This window comes from Haemaphysalis longicornis, unplaced genomic scaffold (genome assembly GCF_048455015.1).
Source record: "Haemaphysalis longicornis isolate Haplotype H1 unplaced genomic scaffold, Haemaphysalis longicornis Haplotype H1 scaffold_16, whole genome shotgun sequence".
Lineage (NCBI taxonomy): Eukaryota > Metazoa > Arthropoda > Arachnida > Ixodida > Ixodidae > Haemaphysalis > Haemaphysalis longicornis.
The window spans coordinates 21,834,497-21,851,317 of record NW_027526266.1 but is presented as its reverse complement, the minus strand read 5'-3'; the positions used below and the strand labels follow the sequence as shown (position 1 = coordinate 21,851,317).

Below are 16,821 nucleotides of genomic sequence, written 5' to 3'. Positions count from 1 at the left end.
ATACGCAGCCAACGCGAATTCTGTTGCCTGGTTTGGAAGCCAATTGCAATTTTGCTGACAGGCCCAGTTGCGGGGTTCTGGAGACTGCTTTTTTCAGCAAGTGAGCCAAGAAGTGTGCGAGTGATCACACGTTAAAAATGAAAAGGGGGTGGCTTAACCACCAATCGGAGAACGGCTCAACATATTGGCGTTTGGAAAAGTTAGCTAATGCAATGTACTGTACGATGTCAGTGACCACATCACTGGCAAAATGTTTAGTGACCAATTGTTTTTAAAGTTTACGACCAGCACTAACTGTGCAGGTGTTTAGACAGCGTTACGTTTTTCAGCCATCCAAGTGCTGACACGCCTTTATGCTGTAAATAGGCAACTCAGCCAGTGCAGTACGACTACTATCCTCAGGTATGAAACCTGCGAGACACGCCCAAGTAGCGAGTAGTGTAGCGAGACAAGCCCGAAAGCCTGCATGATGTTCATCAAAGATATTGGAATAGGAAGGAGTGGGGATTGAGCGCAGGATTCATGGGTTCTGCAGAGCAAGCTTCCCCTATTGGCGGTGAGCGCGAACACAGGCGGCGCTGCGAAGCGCGCCTCCGTGACGTCGGCTTAGGGATTCTCGCATTTGTCGTCTGCTTCACTCAGGCTCGCTCTCCCTGCGGTTTATAGCGCTCGGTTTTGCGTGTGCGTAAGAATTTGCGCGCCAGAATTTGCGTGTGCGTAACTTTTTGTCATAATAATAGGATTTAAATCGCATACACTAGCTCAAGGCGCGAGTCAAAATATAGTTTTGGATACCGTTACGGAAGAAACATTGCCGGCGTCGCCCCATTCCTTGCGAAGCCGGTCCTTTGCGGAGCGCGAAGATTCGGAGCTAGGCGTCAGCGTCTGTATTAAGTAATCTTTCGAAGAAAGGGAATAGCCAGCTGCTAGCAAGCGACAACAGCGAAAATACAAGACCAAAACAAACTGTAGGCCTTCAGGGATGTCGGCTTTGGCAGAAGGCATTGCGATTCCCGATAATCATATGCAAGGTAAAACAGTTTTTGTAACCTTGCCGAACGCTCGAAAGCATTGTATCACATCACTTTACGTTGTCCTGGCATGGCAGTATGCCAACATGCACTATGGGCTGCAATAACTGTCAGCTAAGTTCCAAATAACCCACTGTGTGTATAGGCTGGTTTTATACCAGGCTTCTAATCAGTATGGAGGTTTATTGAGCAAAACGAGTCACGTCTACGGTAAAGATAAAGTAACAACATGTTCGTCAGACCTTGAGGGACATTTCGTTAAATATCCCGCAGCTATATCTTCCCAATATTCGGATATGCGTTATAGGAAAACTGCACTCACGAGGAGGAGGAGTGGAGGGAGGAGGAGAAAACTTTATTTAACAATGAAATCGAGCTGATTAGTGGGCCGGGTCCTCAGTCCAGGACAAGATAGTAAGAGTAATTTTCTTCAATCCATAGAACGCCATCCTGAATAGAATCAGATTTTTTCGTTGCGCTTCGAAGGGTTGGAAAACCAAGAAAGAGCTGCTTGGAAATATTCATGTTTCTATTCTTGTAATATCTGCGCGTATACTGTTTATTGCGTTAGTTATCGAGTATATCATGCCTTCAACGCCGTAATCATGTTATCATTGTTCGGGTTTAGAGTCAACTCGTTATGATAACAATAGTTACGATAGAATTTCGGAGCACAAAAGCCGCCTTCGAGTACTCTGGACAACGTTGTCTGGGGTGCGATCAGGGTGGCGTAGCACAAACGTTCTCATTGTATTTGCATGTGAATAAACAACGCACGCTGCGGATATGCACCTTCTTGCATGGAGCCGTAACGAAAGCCAATTTGTGAAGAAGGGAATGTATGCTATACAACGTGAAGAAAATATCCACACTATATCTTTGTGAGCCTCCCAAACATCCCAAAACCTCCTAATAAGACGTTTGTGACGGTGCAGAAAAATTAGTAAGTTGGGCACAGAAAAAAAAAAACATTTATCTCATACAACTCAACAAAAACGAAAGAAAATGAAGGAAGCCATTTCATTTGCTGCTGTGCGATGCGCGTGTAGGGGCCCGTTGCTTGGTACGTAGCATTAGACTGTTGAGTTTTCATAAGAGCATCTCAAAAATACTGCAGGGGAGCTTACGCATTTTGAATACATATCGAGGAGCTCTGAGCGCTCATCCTCGCGAATAAGCTAGAAATGGCGAGCTACACACGATCTTCTCACCGATGCTCTGAAGAAAGTTGTTCTCTATCTCCTCGCATGTTGCAAATTTGTGGGAGATACAGCTTGAAATTATCTAGATGTGTCAGAAGATGGGAAAAATAATTGAATTACTAGAAGTATGCTTTTTAATGCACTAAATATCAACGCGGGCGATTTCTAGCACAGGCACTGCTGCCCCTCACAAGCGGAGTGTAGCAGACGACAGTGGCGCGAGTCCCTAAGCTGACGTCAGAGCCAGGGGGCGCCACTCAAACATCTCACCGCCAATACGCTTTCCGAGCTGCGGGTCACCGAAACTTCTTGGGGCCTGCCTAACTCAGTGCGATCCAAATATGATTTCACTTCGCGCCGCAGCGTGCGCGTGCTGCCCTAACGATATAGCGAGCCTGTGCTATGTAAGCACACTACACGTGCCAGTTGTGCTGCCCAGTTTTTGGCTAAAGAAGAGTTTAAATATCAGTGCCTGCCCTCAAAACTGCAGCGCTGACAAAATTGACGGCATTTCTGGGCGGTTCAGAGTTCGACGGTACCGTCCACGCTATAATATAGTAAGTCGGTCCGAGTTCTCCAGTAAAAGTGTGAAGGCTTTTTGCTTAGAATCAAATGTAACGTAGAGAAGGAGACGTCAATATGCCTGCATGATTGGTGATTGCAGTTCAGCACACTCAACCAAAGAGCTCATGCGAAGAAACGATCTCTAGCAAATGCGTATGCGTCACGCTGAAACCAAAACTAGTTTACTGGGAACTACTTTGGCGCAGTAACCTAAAGCAGTTCCCCCCCCCCCCGCGTAGCTTTGTTTCCATTGCCACAGAAAGTTGTCCCCGAGTATAGCGAGCTTTGTAATTGCGCCTAGTCGATGCATACACGACCACCCGCACTCGGCGCGAACACAAGTAAAAATCTACGGCTAGCATTTGGTCGTCCAAACCAAAGGTAAAAAAGGCCCTATTGTGCAAACTATCCCGCCAAAAGACGACCCCCACAACCCATGCGAGTCACTCAAACTTAAAAAGGCCTGTACTGAAAACTTCTCTCGAAACAATGAGATGTCACGAGGAGTTGTACTCCTGTACGAAAAGAATGCCAAAATTTGGTGCTCTAGCTTAGTGCCTGATTTCCCTTTGCTTGTCTGGCCTTCGAAATTCCTGAACATTCAGTGAGAAAATGCACCAGCATTAAAGAGACACTGAAGTGAATTTGTCAAGCTCCCGTTTATCGCTTGCACTGCGTAGACTGGCTCAAATTAACACACTTTTCGATCGTTTATCCGGTTGACAAGTCGGCAATTATTTTATGAAGCTCGAAAGAAGAAAAACTACCATGCACGGTCTGCGGCGGCCGCACCAACTAAACGCTGGGACGATGGGAGGAGGTGCACCGTGATTGGACGATGTCCAAGGTTAGCATTCAAACAACTTTCGTTTTCGATTCTGTAAAACAACATGCTTGACATCCGACGTTATCTGATGGGCATTCTCGATATCTCAGTAACTGTCATACCATGCCATGTTGTCGGCTGTAAAATGCCTAAGATAAGCCTCCCAGGACGGCTTGGAATCGTAGCAATCACTAGCCGAGGCCTACGCAGTGGATGAACGCCCTCCGCGTCCCCACAGATGCTCAAATGCCATGCGCTTTTGTTCCATATTTGGAGCTTGCCTCACTCATGCCTGTATAGTAAAAAGCATGTTCGCACCAGGCCACGATGGAAGAATACTTAGGTGAAAGGACGGCGCGCTCTCTGCACTCTGATGAGAGGAACAAACACCGTTCTAGTAACTCGGCACGACGAGAAAGGGCGTGCGAGATTGTGGACCAACCTTCGCCGCCTGTTCGCCGCCAACTAGCACTAGTTCTCGCACGCCTGCCAGCGCGCGTTTTAGCTGCTGACTCCTTCGCGGAGAAGTGCATTAATATTTGCTTTGTTTGTGTGCATTATGATCAGCCCAAAGCTTTATGCCGTTGCACGATGGTGAAGTGCTTTGTGCCTCTCTGCAACAGCGGCTACAAGTTGTGTGACACGAAGTATTCGCTCTTCAAACCTCCGAATGATGAAGCGGGACTGGAAGCGTGGAGGCGGGCGATACCGCGCAAAGACAGAGTGCTTCAGAAGAATGACCGTGTGCGTGAGTGACATTTTGCACCACATTTCATTCTCAGGACTTGGAGTGCTGAAGTTGACCGCCGGGTGCTCATGTCGGGTACGAGAAGGGCGGGTCTCGCGAAAGGTGCGGTGCCGACTATTTTCGAAGGGGCGCCGAAATACTTGTCGAAGAAAGTAAAGAGCCCTCGGAAGCCGGTACGGCGACAGCCTCGTGCTGTTGCTCCCCGCTGTACTGTTTCGAAGTCTACGAGCTCCTGCGAAGTTGAATCGGTGCGTTCTGGCGGTGCTGACGGAGCGCCAACGACTGATCGCGCTGCAACAAGCGTTGTCGACGGCTGCGGCTGTGAAGTGGAGAATATGGTCGCAGACGCAAGCAAGACCGTTCGAGATTTTATTCAACTCTGCTCCTAGCATGTGCCTTCCTGGACCATCGTGGGCAGCTCACCGAATCGATGTCAAGGGAATCAAGGACGTTCTATTCAATGACGCTTGTATTCGGTACAGTGGTGCGTCCAGTGCCGTGTTTACGAAGACGACACTGCATGTAAAACGCAACATGTCTGTTCAAGCATGTTTTGGGTAAGCCAGTTGAATGCAGCACTGTTGGAATCAATTCATTTGCCAGTTCAGTTTCCGAAGTAGACGCAATGTTAACTGCTGTTGATAACGTGAGTGTTTGTTGTGGAAAGCCTAGTTTGGAAAGTTTTCCTACTGTGCTTCCGGAGTGTGCCTCTGTCAATTGCCAAGGAAAATGGAGGCACAATAAGTGCCCATTAGTGACAACTGGAGGTGGTATATGTAGGACATGCAGCGGTCTCTCAGACACTCTTAGGATACATGCCGAGCGACAAGCTATGAGGATTAAACAGAAGCGCCCTTTGAAACGCATACGATTGCCACCACTCCGCAGAATTACATTGCCTGCGCAGCATGAAAGACTCGATGCCTTGCGCTTTTCCAGAACTGCGCTGCAACGCTCGCGAGCGAGGCTTTTGAAGCGCAACAAGCTTTTGACGAAACAGCTTGAGGAGAGCAAGAAGGAAATGATGAAAATACAAGATGAAGATGTCGCAGAGAAGTTGCAAGCTCTTGATATGCCACCAGCTCAGCTACTTCTTCTAAAGGAATGTATTTCTGCTGCCAAGTGCACGGCAAAAACAAACAGAAGATACACAGACGATTGGCTTCTACTGTGCCTTCTTCTAAATATACGAAGCCCTGCTACATATTCCTTCTTGCGAGGCAATAACATATTACCCCTTCCTTGTGTATCCACAATTAGGAAGTACATTAGTATGGTTGGCCTCAAACATGGATTTGATGAGGATTTTTTTTAAAGCTTTTAAGGTGAAAGTCTCCAAGAAAACGTCTTTCCAAAAGAGGGGAATGCTCATTTTTGACGAGATACATGTCAGAAAAGAGATAACGGAGAGCAGGGTGTTCAAAGCAATGAGCTTGCTGATCATGGTCTCGTATTTGCCTTTTCTCCTTTTGGCGAGAGCTACTTACAGCCAGTAGCTGTTTTTGCTTCGAAAGGACCAACAAAAAGCACTCTTCTTGCACAGCTACTCCTCCAGTGCATTGTGCACTTAGAGCGTGCTGGCGTTTTTGTTGATGGAATAGTGTGCGATGGTGCTTCAACCAACCGGGCTATGTGGAAACAGCTCGGGATCAGTGGTGCATTGGGGAATGTTGCTAATGCATTTGAGCATCCACTTGACGTGTCTAGAAAAGTGTATGTCCTGTCAGATGTTCCTCATCTCTTTGTCTGAACGACTACTTGTGTGAACGACTGCTTTGTAATTCATTGAGTCAAATGAATCGCTTTCTATTGGATGTTTTGAGCGTTTTGATGGACAATGCACAGTCAAATAAATAATTGCAGCCTTGTACTTATCTTCAGACACTAAAAACAAGTTCTAGTGAAGATGTTTTGTCCAAGACTGTGCATATCTCCTTGGTGGTTATGCAAAACAGCTGGCGCATCATTTTCTCTATCATTTGACATGTGGTCACTAAACTGCTTGACGCCATACTCGCAAGTAAGTTCACTAGGTGGACATAGTGAAGATAAGGGCAGTGGAAACACCTTGTTAAAATGGACGGAGCCTCATTGATGCTTTCGATTGTTTTCATTAGGATGGACACGAAAACTATAAAGCATTTTCGGTGATTCGTCGCCACACCACATGTTACGTAAATTAAACCGAAGCGCTTACTGTAGCTACGAACTATCACGCTCAGAATTTTGAAGGTCGCAAGTGATCAGTAATTTAGTCGCCTGAAATGTGTCAGGTTATGAGGAGTCTGCCGTGCTCTGGCGACCTCTAGCCACGCAACTAGACACGGTGTGACAGCAACGCAGCAATAAAAAGTTGTCAGTAAACATGGGTCCCTCAATATTTTTATCGTGGCTTGTACGTGCGGTTGTTTAACACAGCTTGAACAAGTGATGGAACACGCGGTTATTTCGCCTGTACCTGCATTCTTCAAACGGGACGTACAGAAGCCATTAGGGAACGTATCTATCATGCACGTAGGACGGCCGACAAAAGATATTGGAAAATATCAGCACGAGAGCCAGCGCGGAAACTCGTTCACCCGCCCTCCGCGCTCAGGCGCGACACCGGAACAGCCGCAGCGCTGAGGGCCACAGTTCGGCGCGCCACCGGCGGCACTTTTGAAAGCAGAGCGTTGCTGTGGCAGGGCTGGCGGCGTCGTTCGCTCACCTAAGTATTCTTCCATCGTGGTCGTGCCGAACTGCAACAGTGGCTACGCATCCTGCAAAGAAAAGGTAATTACCTTTAAAGTTCCCAGTGACCCAGTGCCATTGGAAGTGTGGGCTCGTGCTATTCCCAGGAAAGATTGGAAGCTTACTGGAAGCATGACTATGTTTGCGAAAAGCACTTCTCGGAAAGCGGCATAGAGAGGCGGCGGTATTACGGCGAGCTTGGTGCCGAAGTCCTTCTAGACAAACCTAAACGGCCTGTCCTGCCACCAGACGCTGTGCCGTCAATATTTCCGAACTGTCCCAACTACTTGTCTTCTGTTCGCAAAAAGAGAAAGACAACTCGACCCGTCGTGACGTGCGCGAAGCATTCCAAGACGGAGACCTCGGCTGTTCAAGATGCCAACATGCACGCTACTGGAGACGGTGAGGACAATGAGGTGGTGTGTCCTGTCACCTCCCACGTTGTTCATGAGCCCGCGGTCGGCAGCGCTAGCACCAGTGCTTCGAACTGTGAGGAAACAAGCAGCGGCATCTCCGGTGTTGCAACGAATGACAGACTCTGCGCCGTTACTGCTGGTGTTGCGGACGTGCATCCGCAAATCGAGACTCCGAAATTGAAGTCACCTGAGATGCGCTTGTTAGATAAGTTAGCAGGCAAACAAGAAATCCTCATGCCCAGCGTTGCTTAAAGCCGACAAGACATCGTAGAAGGAGCAGCCAGCATCTGCTTTGTAGAGATGAAGAAGCCATCACCAACGATCCCATTATTTGTAAACAAGTCTCAAATTCATTGTTTGCAAAGGGAGCATAAATGTGACGGAGTACGTCCTACAGCGCGAGGTCAACAGCATGGTAGTGAACGTTCCCACAGGTACCCAGCATGCTATTGACGTTACGCAAATGCTCGACACTTTCCACAAGAAACCTGTATGTCAGAGTGGTCCTGCACACGAAAAATTTCCTGAGATAACACTCGAATGCGGCTCCGTCGATGCGACTGGATTTTGGCGGCATAGAAGATGTTCCATTCTCCTTGATGGCCTAGAAGATCAATGCAGTGCGTGTAAGACGTTGTCCAACACATTACCGGTCTACAAAATTCGAAAGGAAAAGAGCAAGCGTGGCCTCCGCGATCGGCTGCCAGCGGCACACCGTTGCTCCGGCCGTCCCATTTGGCGCGGAAGCAAGGGGAGCGGTGTAATTTTGCTAACTCCGACACACACCGCGAGGCGGCGCCGTTAGCCTCAGGTTGAAGTGAGGCTCATCTGACCGACACTGACTGCGATTTCAGGTGTTCGTCAGTCTTCGTTGTCGAGTTTTCACTGCAGACAAACCTTGAGTATGCGCTCGATGTGTTTTCACTCATTCCTGCAAGCAGTACAAAGTTAAAGTACGTACGTTTTTTAAAAGGCACATGTTCGTTTTGCATGCAGCCGGTTTGGTAACGTGTAAGTCGAATGAGGCAGCCCAAACTCCTTTCGCATTTCGTGCAGATTGAATGCCAGTGTGCTGAATTCTTTTGTCACTTTTACGGCCTTTTCGCGAGCTATCACGGCGCTTTACCTTCTGATGCCTTGCAGGCTGTTTTGAAAAGTACTTGGCCACAGTGTGCGCGTGTTGTTTCACGTTCGCGTGCGCACGCGTGCATGTTACGTGTGTGTGTGCATGCGGGTGTGTGCATGTGTATATGGGTGGGTTCGCGGGCATGTTTGTGTGAGTGTGTGTGTGTGTAGGTTCGCACGTGCACGCGCGGGTGTGTGCATGCGTGTGTGTGTGCCTGTGTTTCTGGGTGTGTTCGCGCTGCGTGTCAATGTGTGTGTGTGTGTAGGTTTGCACGTGCGCGCGTGTGTATGTAGGTGGGTTCGTGGCGCGTGTTAATGCGTGTGTGTAGGTTCGCACGTGCGTATGTGGGTGAATTCGCGGTGCGTGTTCGTGTGTGTGTGTGTAGGTGCGCGCGCGTGCGTGCGTATGTGGGTGGGTTGGCGGCGCGTGTTAATGAGTGTGTGTGTGTAGGTTCGTACGTGCGCGTGCATGTGTGAATGTGTGTGCGCGTGCCCGCGCGTGTCTGTGAGACAGAGAGAGAGAGCAGCGTAGTATCGATAAGTGCTCGAGTTTTGTTTATAGGCAGGTGATTGTAATAGTCGAGAGCTCTAAGCTAGTCTTCCGCGTGAACGAAGCGATCGCGTGTATGAAGCGCCAATTTTTTCTTGAGTCTTGGTTTACTATGATGTAGATGTTCCAGGTGTGCTTAGTGGTCTTACGTAGCTACCGCAATATCGCTGCCTCATTATTTGCTGTGAATGAAAATTAAAAGTTTTTCTGGCGTGCATTACACACCACTATGCGCTCTGCTTCTGTATTTTTTTTCAGAAGAATGTATTGCAGCGTGCCTTTCTGCAAGTCGGACAGGAAAAGAAAGCTTGGAATAAGTTTTCATGAATTTCCTGTGAACGATGACCATCGACAAGCGTGGCTGAAGGCGATATCAAGAAAAGATTTTGTCCCAAATGACAAATCATCGAGCAGTGTCGGCTGCAGCCTTCATTTTACGGATTCAGACTACACTTCGGGGTCCACAAAGCTTCGCCGCCTCAAACGGGATGCTGTTCCGAGCATATTTTCGGGATACCCAACCTACACGCACCCACAAAAGCCACCAAAAAGGCGTAAATTAGAGTGAAAGGTACAGGACTTCCCTTCAGACAAAGAAAAGGCATCAAGTTTATCAAGTTGCCATGCCAAAATGACTGGTTCAGCCTGTGACAGTGGAACCACCACAGGCCATTCGTCAAATTCTGATTGCTCGTTGCCATCAGTCCCTGAAGGAAACACAGAGGCAAGTTTTCAAGGTGCGGGCCATGATGGAGGCCATCTGCCACAGTCTTCTGTAAGCCATGTGTCAATATTTAGCCCCAAGGCAGATCAGTTGGCTACAGGTGCGAAAACAAGTGCACAAGAGGCAGTTGGTGAACTGCAGCGGCCTACTACTAACTCAGTTGAATGTTCAGCGCAAACTTGTGATGACCTCCTTCCACGCAAGCAGTCAGATGTAAGGGCAATCAACAAAATGAGGGTGCAGTTGTTCAGAAAAGCAGATACTGTAAAGAGACTGCAGCGAGAAAACAGCCGCCTAAAAAAGAAGCTCAGTGGTTATGAGAACAACACCGTCCACTCGGCAATCAGAAAATGCTTGGAGAAGGTTGGCACGGCCCAGTTCTGCCTAGAAGATTGCTTAGTGGAGCAGATCACCAATGCAACAAAGCAACGACCCGCGTGGTCCCCAGACTTTGTACGGGAATGTGTACTATTGTACTACTTGTCCCCCAAGGCGTACCACTACATACGCAATCGAGGCTTGCTTAAACTGCCTTCGAAAAACACCCTTCTTCGGTATGTCGGAAAGTCGAACGGTGAAAGTGGGGTCACACCTCTAATGAAGGAACGTTTAAAGCAAGAGGTGGGCAACCTGGAAGAGCAAGCCCGGCTTTGCTCAATTATTGTAGATAAGATGGCCATAAGCTCCAAATACATTTACGATCGCAAAATGGATTGCTTTTTCGGGCAGCAAACTGCAAAAGAAAACAGTGCAGCAGCAGAGAACATCAGCAACATCATGCTTGCCAACAAGGTGCTATGTTTTGTTGCTACAGGATTGTCCACAGCATACAAGATACCTTGTGGCTTCTTCTTCACGACCCGTCTAAGTGGCAAGCTTTCGTACCAGCTTACAAAAGAGGTAATCTCTGAAGTCGAAAAGTGTGGTCTATGTGTCATCCGGATTGTCACAGATAATCACAAAATTAATGTTACGATGGCTCACTCAAGCCTGTTGTCACTCATCCATGTGACCCAGAAAGAAGCTTATTTGTGTCCTTCGACCAGTGCCATATTATAAAAAATGTGCGAAGCCTTCTGCTTGAGGGGGAGATGACAGACGGAAGCCAACCAATAACGAGACAGTTTGTCAAGCAGCTGTATGACCTACAAAAGAACGAGGTTGTCAAGCCAGTTTGCTTCCTCACGCAGAAGCACGTAGAACCAACGAACTTTGAGAAGATGCACATCGGCAGAGCGGTGCAGCTGTTTTCAGACGATGTCACCTCGGCACTTTCTTTTTTGAAGGAATGCCCGAGTCACCACCCTCAGGCAGAGAAGTTCAGGGATGCAGAGGCAACAATATTGTTCATGAAGATGATGCAAAAGTGGTTCGCCATCCACAATGTGGCCAACCAAACTGCGCATGTGCACATGAGACAGCCTGACCAGATGCACTTCTTTTGCGCGACTGACCAACGCCTGCAGTGGCTGGAAAAGGACTTCCCAGACTACCTCGAGGCTCTCAACAATGCCTGTAAAAGTAGTGGGAAGAAGTTTCTAAGTGCACAGACCTACGAAGCTATTTTGCTGACGAGCAAATCTACGGTTTTGTGTGTAAAGTTCCTTCTCGAGAGCGGTTTCTTTTATGTTTTGACGAGGGACCTCTCAAACGACCCTGTGGAGCTCCTCTTCAGTTCTCTACGGCAAATGGCCAGTGGCAATGACTGCCTGGATGCAAGAGCCGTGACGTTTAGCCTGGAGAGGATCTTGAGGACTGGCAACCTCTACCTCTGCCCATCCCAGTCTTCAAACGTCGAGAACGGGCAGGCTGTCTTGAGGTAGGTACGTGTGATCTGCACTTTATGCTTTAGGACAAGTGCTCATGGTTGGGCAGGTTGCCTTTGCTTCATAACAGGACCCCTATAATTTTTCACGGCCTCACACATCTCAGATAGCGCGCGTTGTGTGTAGCTACTACTGTTTTAGCCTGCCTACTGATGGAGATTGTAAAGTTTGGGCCACGTGAGCACCCAATGTCATCTGCTCATATAGACAATGTTTAAAGAGTATAGAGGGCTGCTGCTCACAAGTGGTTGCGTCTATTTTACGTGTTTTGCAGCATACATGGCGCTTCCATGAGCGTGACGTTCCCTGTACTGGATGTTCCAGCTGAAGCAACAGCACAAGCTGCCACACGTTTCGACTGAGACATCTTAAGTTGCCCTAGCCAGGTATGCCGCATCAAATGTTTTTGAAGACCTAATGCTTGCTTGCCTGACTGCTGTTCTTTTGCAGCCAGCAGCCTTTTCTCTAATACATATTTTGCACTTCTTTTTTTAGTTGCACTGCACCTCAAGATTTTGTGATGGAAATCGACGGGCTGTTTACGCCACTGAAGGCGCTGCCTTGTAAGTAGATGAGTAGAGGCTCATTGGAGTATTATTAAATGTAAGATAAGCCACCATCTTCATTTGCTTTATCTGAAGGCTATAAAGGCAGATTGTTAGCAATGCACCAAAATTAAAGTTGATGAGGGCTGGGTCGAAACACAATTAGTGCTGCATTTGCATTACACACAAGATCTGTCTTTTTGGGCTGTTTAAAGTTTGCTCCGTTTACTTTGCTCTCAAACACAATTTTTATGCTCTCGCTGGATGCTTTTTATTCTGGTGTTTCTTCTCATAATGGGTATTTTCTTTTTCGGTACAGCGGCCACCGTCAACCATAGTGAATGCTATACAGTGTAGCCCATTTATAACGAACCCACTTACAGCGATATAGCGGTTATAACGAAGTGATCTTGATTTCCCGTCCCAATTATAGCGGTCTTTTAATGGTCCAGATATAGCGAAAAAGCGGTTATAGCGAAGAAATTTCAGATTCCCGCTTACTTTGTTATAACCGGGCTGCACTGTACTCGGTTACAACTCAAGAATGGCACCACCTCATGTAGGGTATCACTCCGCCAAAGCACCGGACCCGTGCCGATCAGTGCGCACGCGTTTTGGAAGAGGTTTGCTATGAATGCGCGATATCGTCTGCCTTGTCTCACGCAGTTTGTTTGTCGTCACTGGAGTCGTTTACAAGCATATTAAGTCCACAAAATCACGGGAACGGCTCACGCCATATTCAAAATATTCCCAGTAATGCCCTACTTGCGCCGCACGGAGAAACATCCGGCTACGGTGATGAGGCACAGCGGCAACTTCCGGTGCCGTTCTTAAGTTGACACCGAGTATAGCATTGCTTACATAGCCGGGTTTGTGGCAAAAGCAGTCGAGGAGCGGAGAACATGTACCTTCTGCTCTTCCCTCCATCAATCAGGTGCATCCAGTCCTCTGCTAATGGTCAAGGGGTGGCCTAACTTTCCCAAAGCCTGAATTTGTCATGGTACTTGTGACCATTACGAAGGCTGTTGACATTGCCCTGCCGCACATAAAAAAGAGCAATGTGCGTCAGCAGCTGGGTGGACTGATTTTGCCTCATCTTGAACACTGCCCCCTTTTTGTATGCCCAGCAAGAGATGAGCATGGTGCGAGCACACTGTCAGTGGTCTTCGACAAGTTTATGAAGCCACTCTTGTCCAATGTCGGCGCGGCTGTGACAGACAGGGCAGCTCAGCAGCTCACCGGAAAAAGCTTGCATGTAAGCCACTGTACCGGAAAGGGCTCCGTGTGTAAAATTGCGCAACGCATGAAAAACATGGCGCAGACTATGTGCCTCTGTTTTTAGGTTGTTTCTGTAAACGAAGCCTCATGTATAAACTTGTATGCAAGTCACTACTCTGCAATGTGCTCCGTGTGTAAAATTGTGCAACGCATAAAAAACATGGTGCATACTATGTCCCTCTGTTTTTGGGTTGTTTCTGTAAATGAAGTCTCATGTATAAACTTGTATGCAAGTCACTACTCTGCAATGTGCTCCGTGTACAGAACTGCGCAATGCAAAAAAACATGCTGCAAACTGTCCTTTTTTTTTTCTTGCTGTAAATAAAGTATAACGTGTCCTGTAATGATTTTGTTTGTTCTCTTGCCCAGATGTAGCTTCGGTGCATTAGCCTCCAATGTTTTTGGCAACCACGGGAAAAATGTTCTGCTGAGTTCAAGGGCGCGGGTTCGATTCGCGGCCGCTTTTCTGCTGGAGGCAAAAGCGAAAGCGCCCGTGTGTTCCAGATTTCAGCGCTCGTTAAAAATCTCCAGGCGTATGGGTGTCAGTGGGAGGGGGGAGGGGGTGCAAAAGAGGCACTTGCTCCCCCCCTCACCCAAACCATTCTAACACTTTACCCCATGCCCTCTCCCTCTTCCTTCACGCAACAATAGATTTGCCCCCTCAAGGTAAAATCCTGCCGACGCCCATAACCAGGTGGTCACAATTAATCCGGAGCCCTCTACTACAGCGCGCCTCATCGCCTATGTAGCGTCGACGCGTTAAACCTCATAATCAATAAAAAATTGACGCCAGGCAACTTCAACGATAATAAGCATTGCAGGAAGTTTGTCTTACCCAACACTGGATTGCAAGAACGCTTTGTAAGACACCTATGCGCCGTGAAAGATTACACTTCACTTAACAATTTTTCTCTTGAATGAATGCAAACAAAAAAAGTGATATCGTTGGTACACACACAAAAAAAATCAATGCACTGCGCTCTTTCTATCACACGCTCTTTCACATACTAAAATAACAAATACAAGTTTTCCAGAAATAAAACAAGACGCCTTATCTTTTTAAATATGTGTGACCACAAAAATAAAAATTACTGACGTGCAATGAATTAACTTACGCTTCACAGCGGCCCTAGTCAACGTCAAAAAATTAAACGGCTAATAATTAATGGCACCTGTAACTACTTCTATCTACTGCATTGATGAGCGGTTCTAATTTTGTATTATACGTCTCACACAGGCTGCGAAGGCCGAGTTTTCCTCCTGTGCGCCCGCCCACGCCACGGAAAGCGACCTTAGGCCACGCCCCCTTTTCAACTTACGCTCACTCCGGACGATTGGGATGGCCGGAGCAACGGCGCGCCGCCGGCAGCCGATCGCGGAGGCCACGATGCAAGAAGCAGACACAAGTACGACTTTCCTTGAGTCCAGCAAAAAAAAAATTAAGATTGAAGCCTTGCGAAGGCATACTGCCTGCTACCGCTCAAAGAAACGACTTTTGGGGACGAAGAAAGCACTCGAAGCTGACCTAGTCAAATGCAAAGAGCAGCTGAAGGAAGTGAACGAGAACATCTTGGACGAGTTCATGCAAAAGGCATGCTTTCCAGAGACGCACAAGTATGCTCCTGAAGGAATGTGTAAAAGCTGCTAAAACTGTGTCGAAACAAGGAATGTGTTACAATCAAGACTGGTTGTTACTGCGCCTACTTCTACACATCCGGACGTCCTCCGGCTACAGATTTCTGCGCGACAATAACATTTTGCCTCTGCCTTGCGTGAAAACAATCAGAAAGTACCTCGCCATGGTTGGAATGCAATGTGGTTTTGATGCTGATTGCTTCGAAGCATTAAAAACAAAGCTGGACTCGAAAACTGACTTCGAGAGACATGGCATGCTTCTGTTTGACGAAATCGTGGTGAGGGAGAGGAAGAGTGTCAGCTCCAAAACGCTAACCTACACGGGTCTCGTGGACCACGGTGAGAAAGATCAGCAATGCTCCGAGCTGGCAAATCATGCGCTAGTCTTTATGTTTTGCCCATTTGGGGACAGTTATGCGCAGCCGATTGGTGTATTTGCATCAAAGGGAGCAACTAAAGCCACAGTACTAAGCCAGTTGGTTCTTCAAGCCATTGTCATGCTAGAAAACGCTGGCGCACAAGTTGATGGCATTGTCTGTGACGGAGCGGCAAGCAACTAATAGAAAAATGTGGACGCACCTGGGCGTCAGCGGCAAACTCGATGAGGCGAACAATTTTTTAGAGCACCCCTTAAGTGGGGAGCGCAAGGTATTCGTCTTTTCTGATGTGCCGCATCTATTCAAGTGCATCAGGAACAGGGTACTTAGGCAGCGCCTTGTCAAGGTGAATGGCCTGTGGGTGAAGTGGTCTTTGTACACAGCTGTGTATAAGACTGCAAGAACGTGGGAAGCTTAAAAGTTTGCCCAAAGATTACGGAACACCACATTTAACCGTCAAAAATGGAGCTCATGCGCGTAAAACTGCCAACGCAAGTCTTCAGCCGGTCGATGTCTTCGGGTCTCAAATTCTACGCTGACCGGGCGCCATTATGAAAGGAAGTTTTCTCACTCAAACAACTGCGGAAGGCCTTCGTGTCACGATGATTTCAACTCTCGAGCTAACAGAGTATCTGTTAAGCAAGTGCAATTTCAAGTACGTCCTGACGGCGAAATTCAATCAGGACCCCCCCTTGAGAGATTCTTCGGAAAGGCAAGACAAGCAGCGTGTGACAACGACCATCCGGGACATGCACACATTCCCGCAGTTGTACCGCATGCTTTCAGTCCTATAGCCTGCTAAAACCACCCAAATTCGGAAATTGTGAAGTGATTGAAGAAAAGTCAGCCCTTGACCTCCCAGAATTCCGGAAAATCTTTCAGAAAGCTGGTACTGACCCTTCACATCTCGCACAGCTGAAGGCAAAGTTAGATGGGCTTATCGAAACAGGAGACTGGGATGGCACTGTCGAGGATAACGAAACCACTGCCAAAGTCGCTGACGCGGTTCTGTATTATATCACAGGGTTCCTTGCTAAGCATGGAACTGCCACAACCCATAGCTACGGCCATCAACAACAGCATCAAGGGATCTGTAACAGTGTACTGGATACCTGGGCATGAAGGAATGGCAGGCAACGAAAAAGCTAATCAGCTGGCCCGAGAAGCCGCAGCCCGGGCTCCTGCCAATTTCGAACCAAATCAAATGCTCATGGTCCCAACAGCACCCAAATTGAAGGACTACT

At 47.8% G+C, this 16,821-nt stretch overlaps 2 pseudogenes; both read left to right on the top strand.

Moving 5' to 3' along the window:
* The first annotated feature begins 3,944 nt into the window (after positions 1–3,944).
* On the top strand, positions 3,945–16,132 carry LOC144166058 (uncharacterized; annotated as a pseudogene).
* Positions 11,329–13,577, top strand: LOC144166177 (uncharacterized; annotated as a pseudogene).
* Positions 16,133–16,821: the final 689 nt, after the last annotated feature.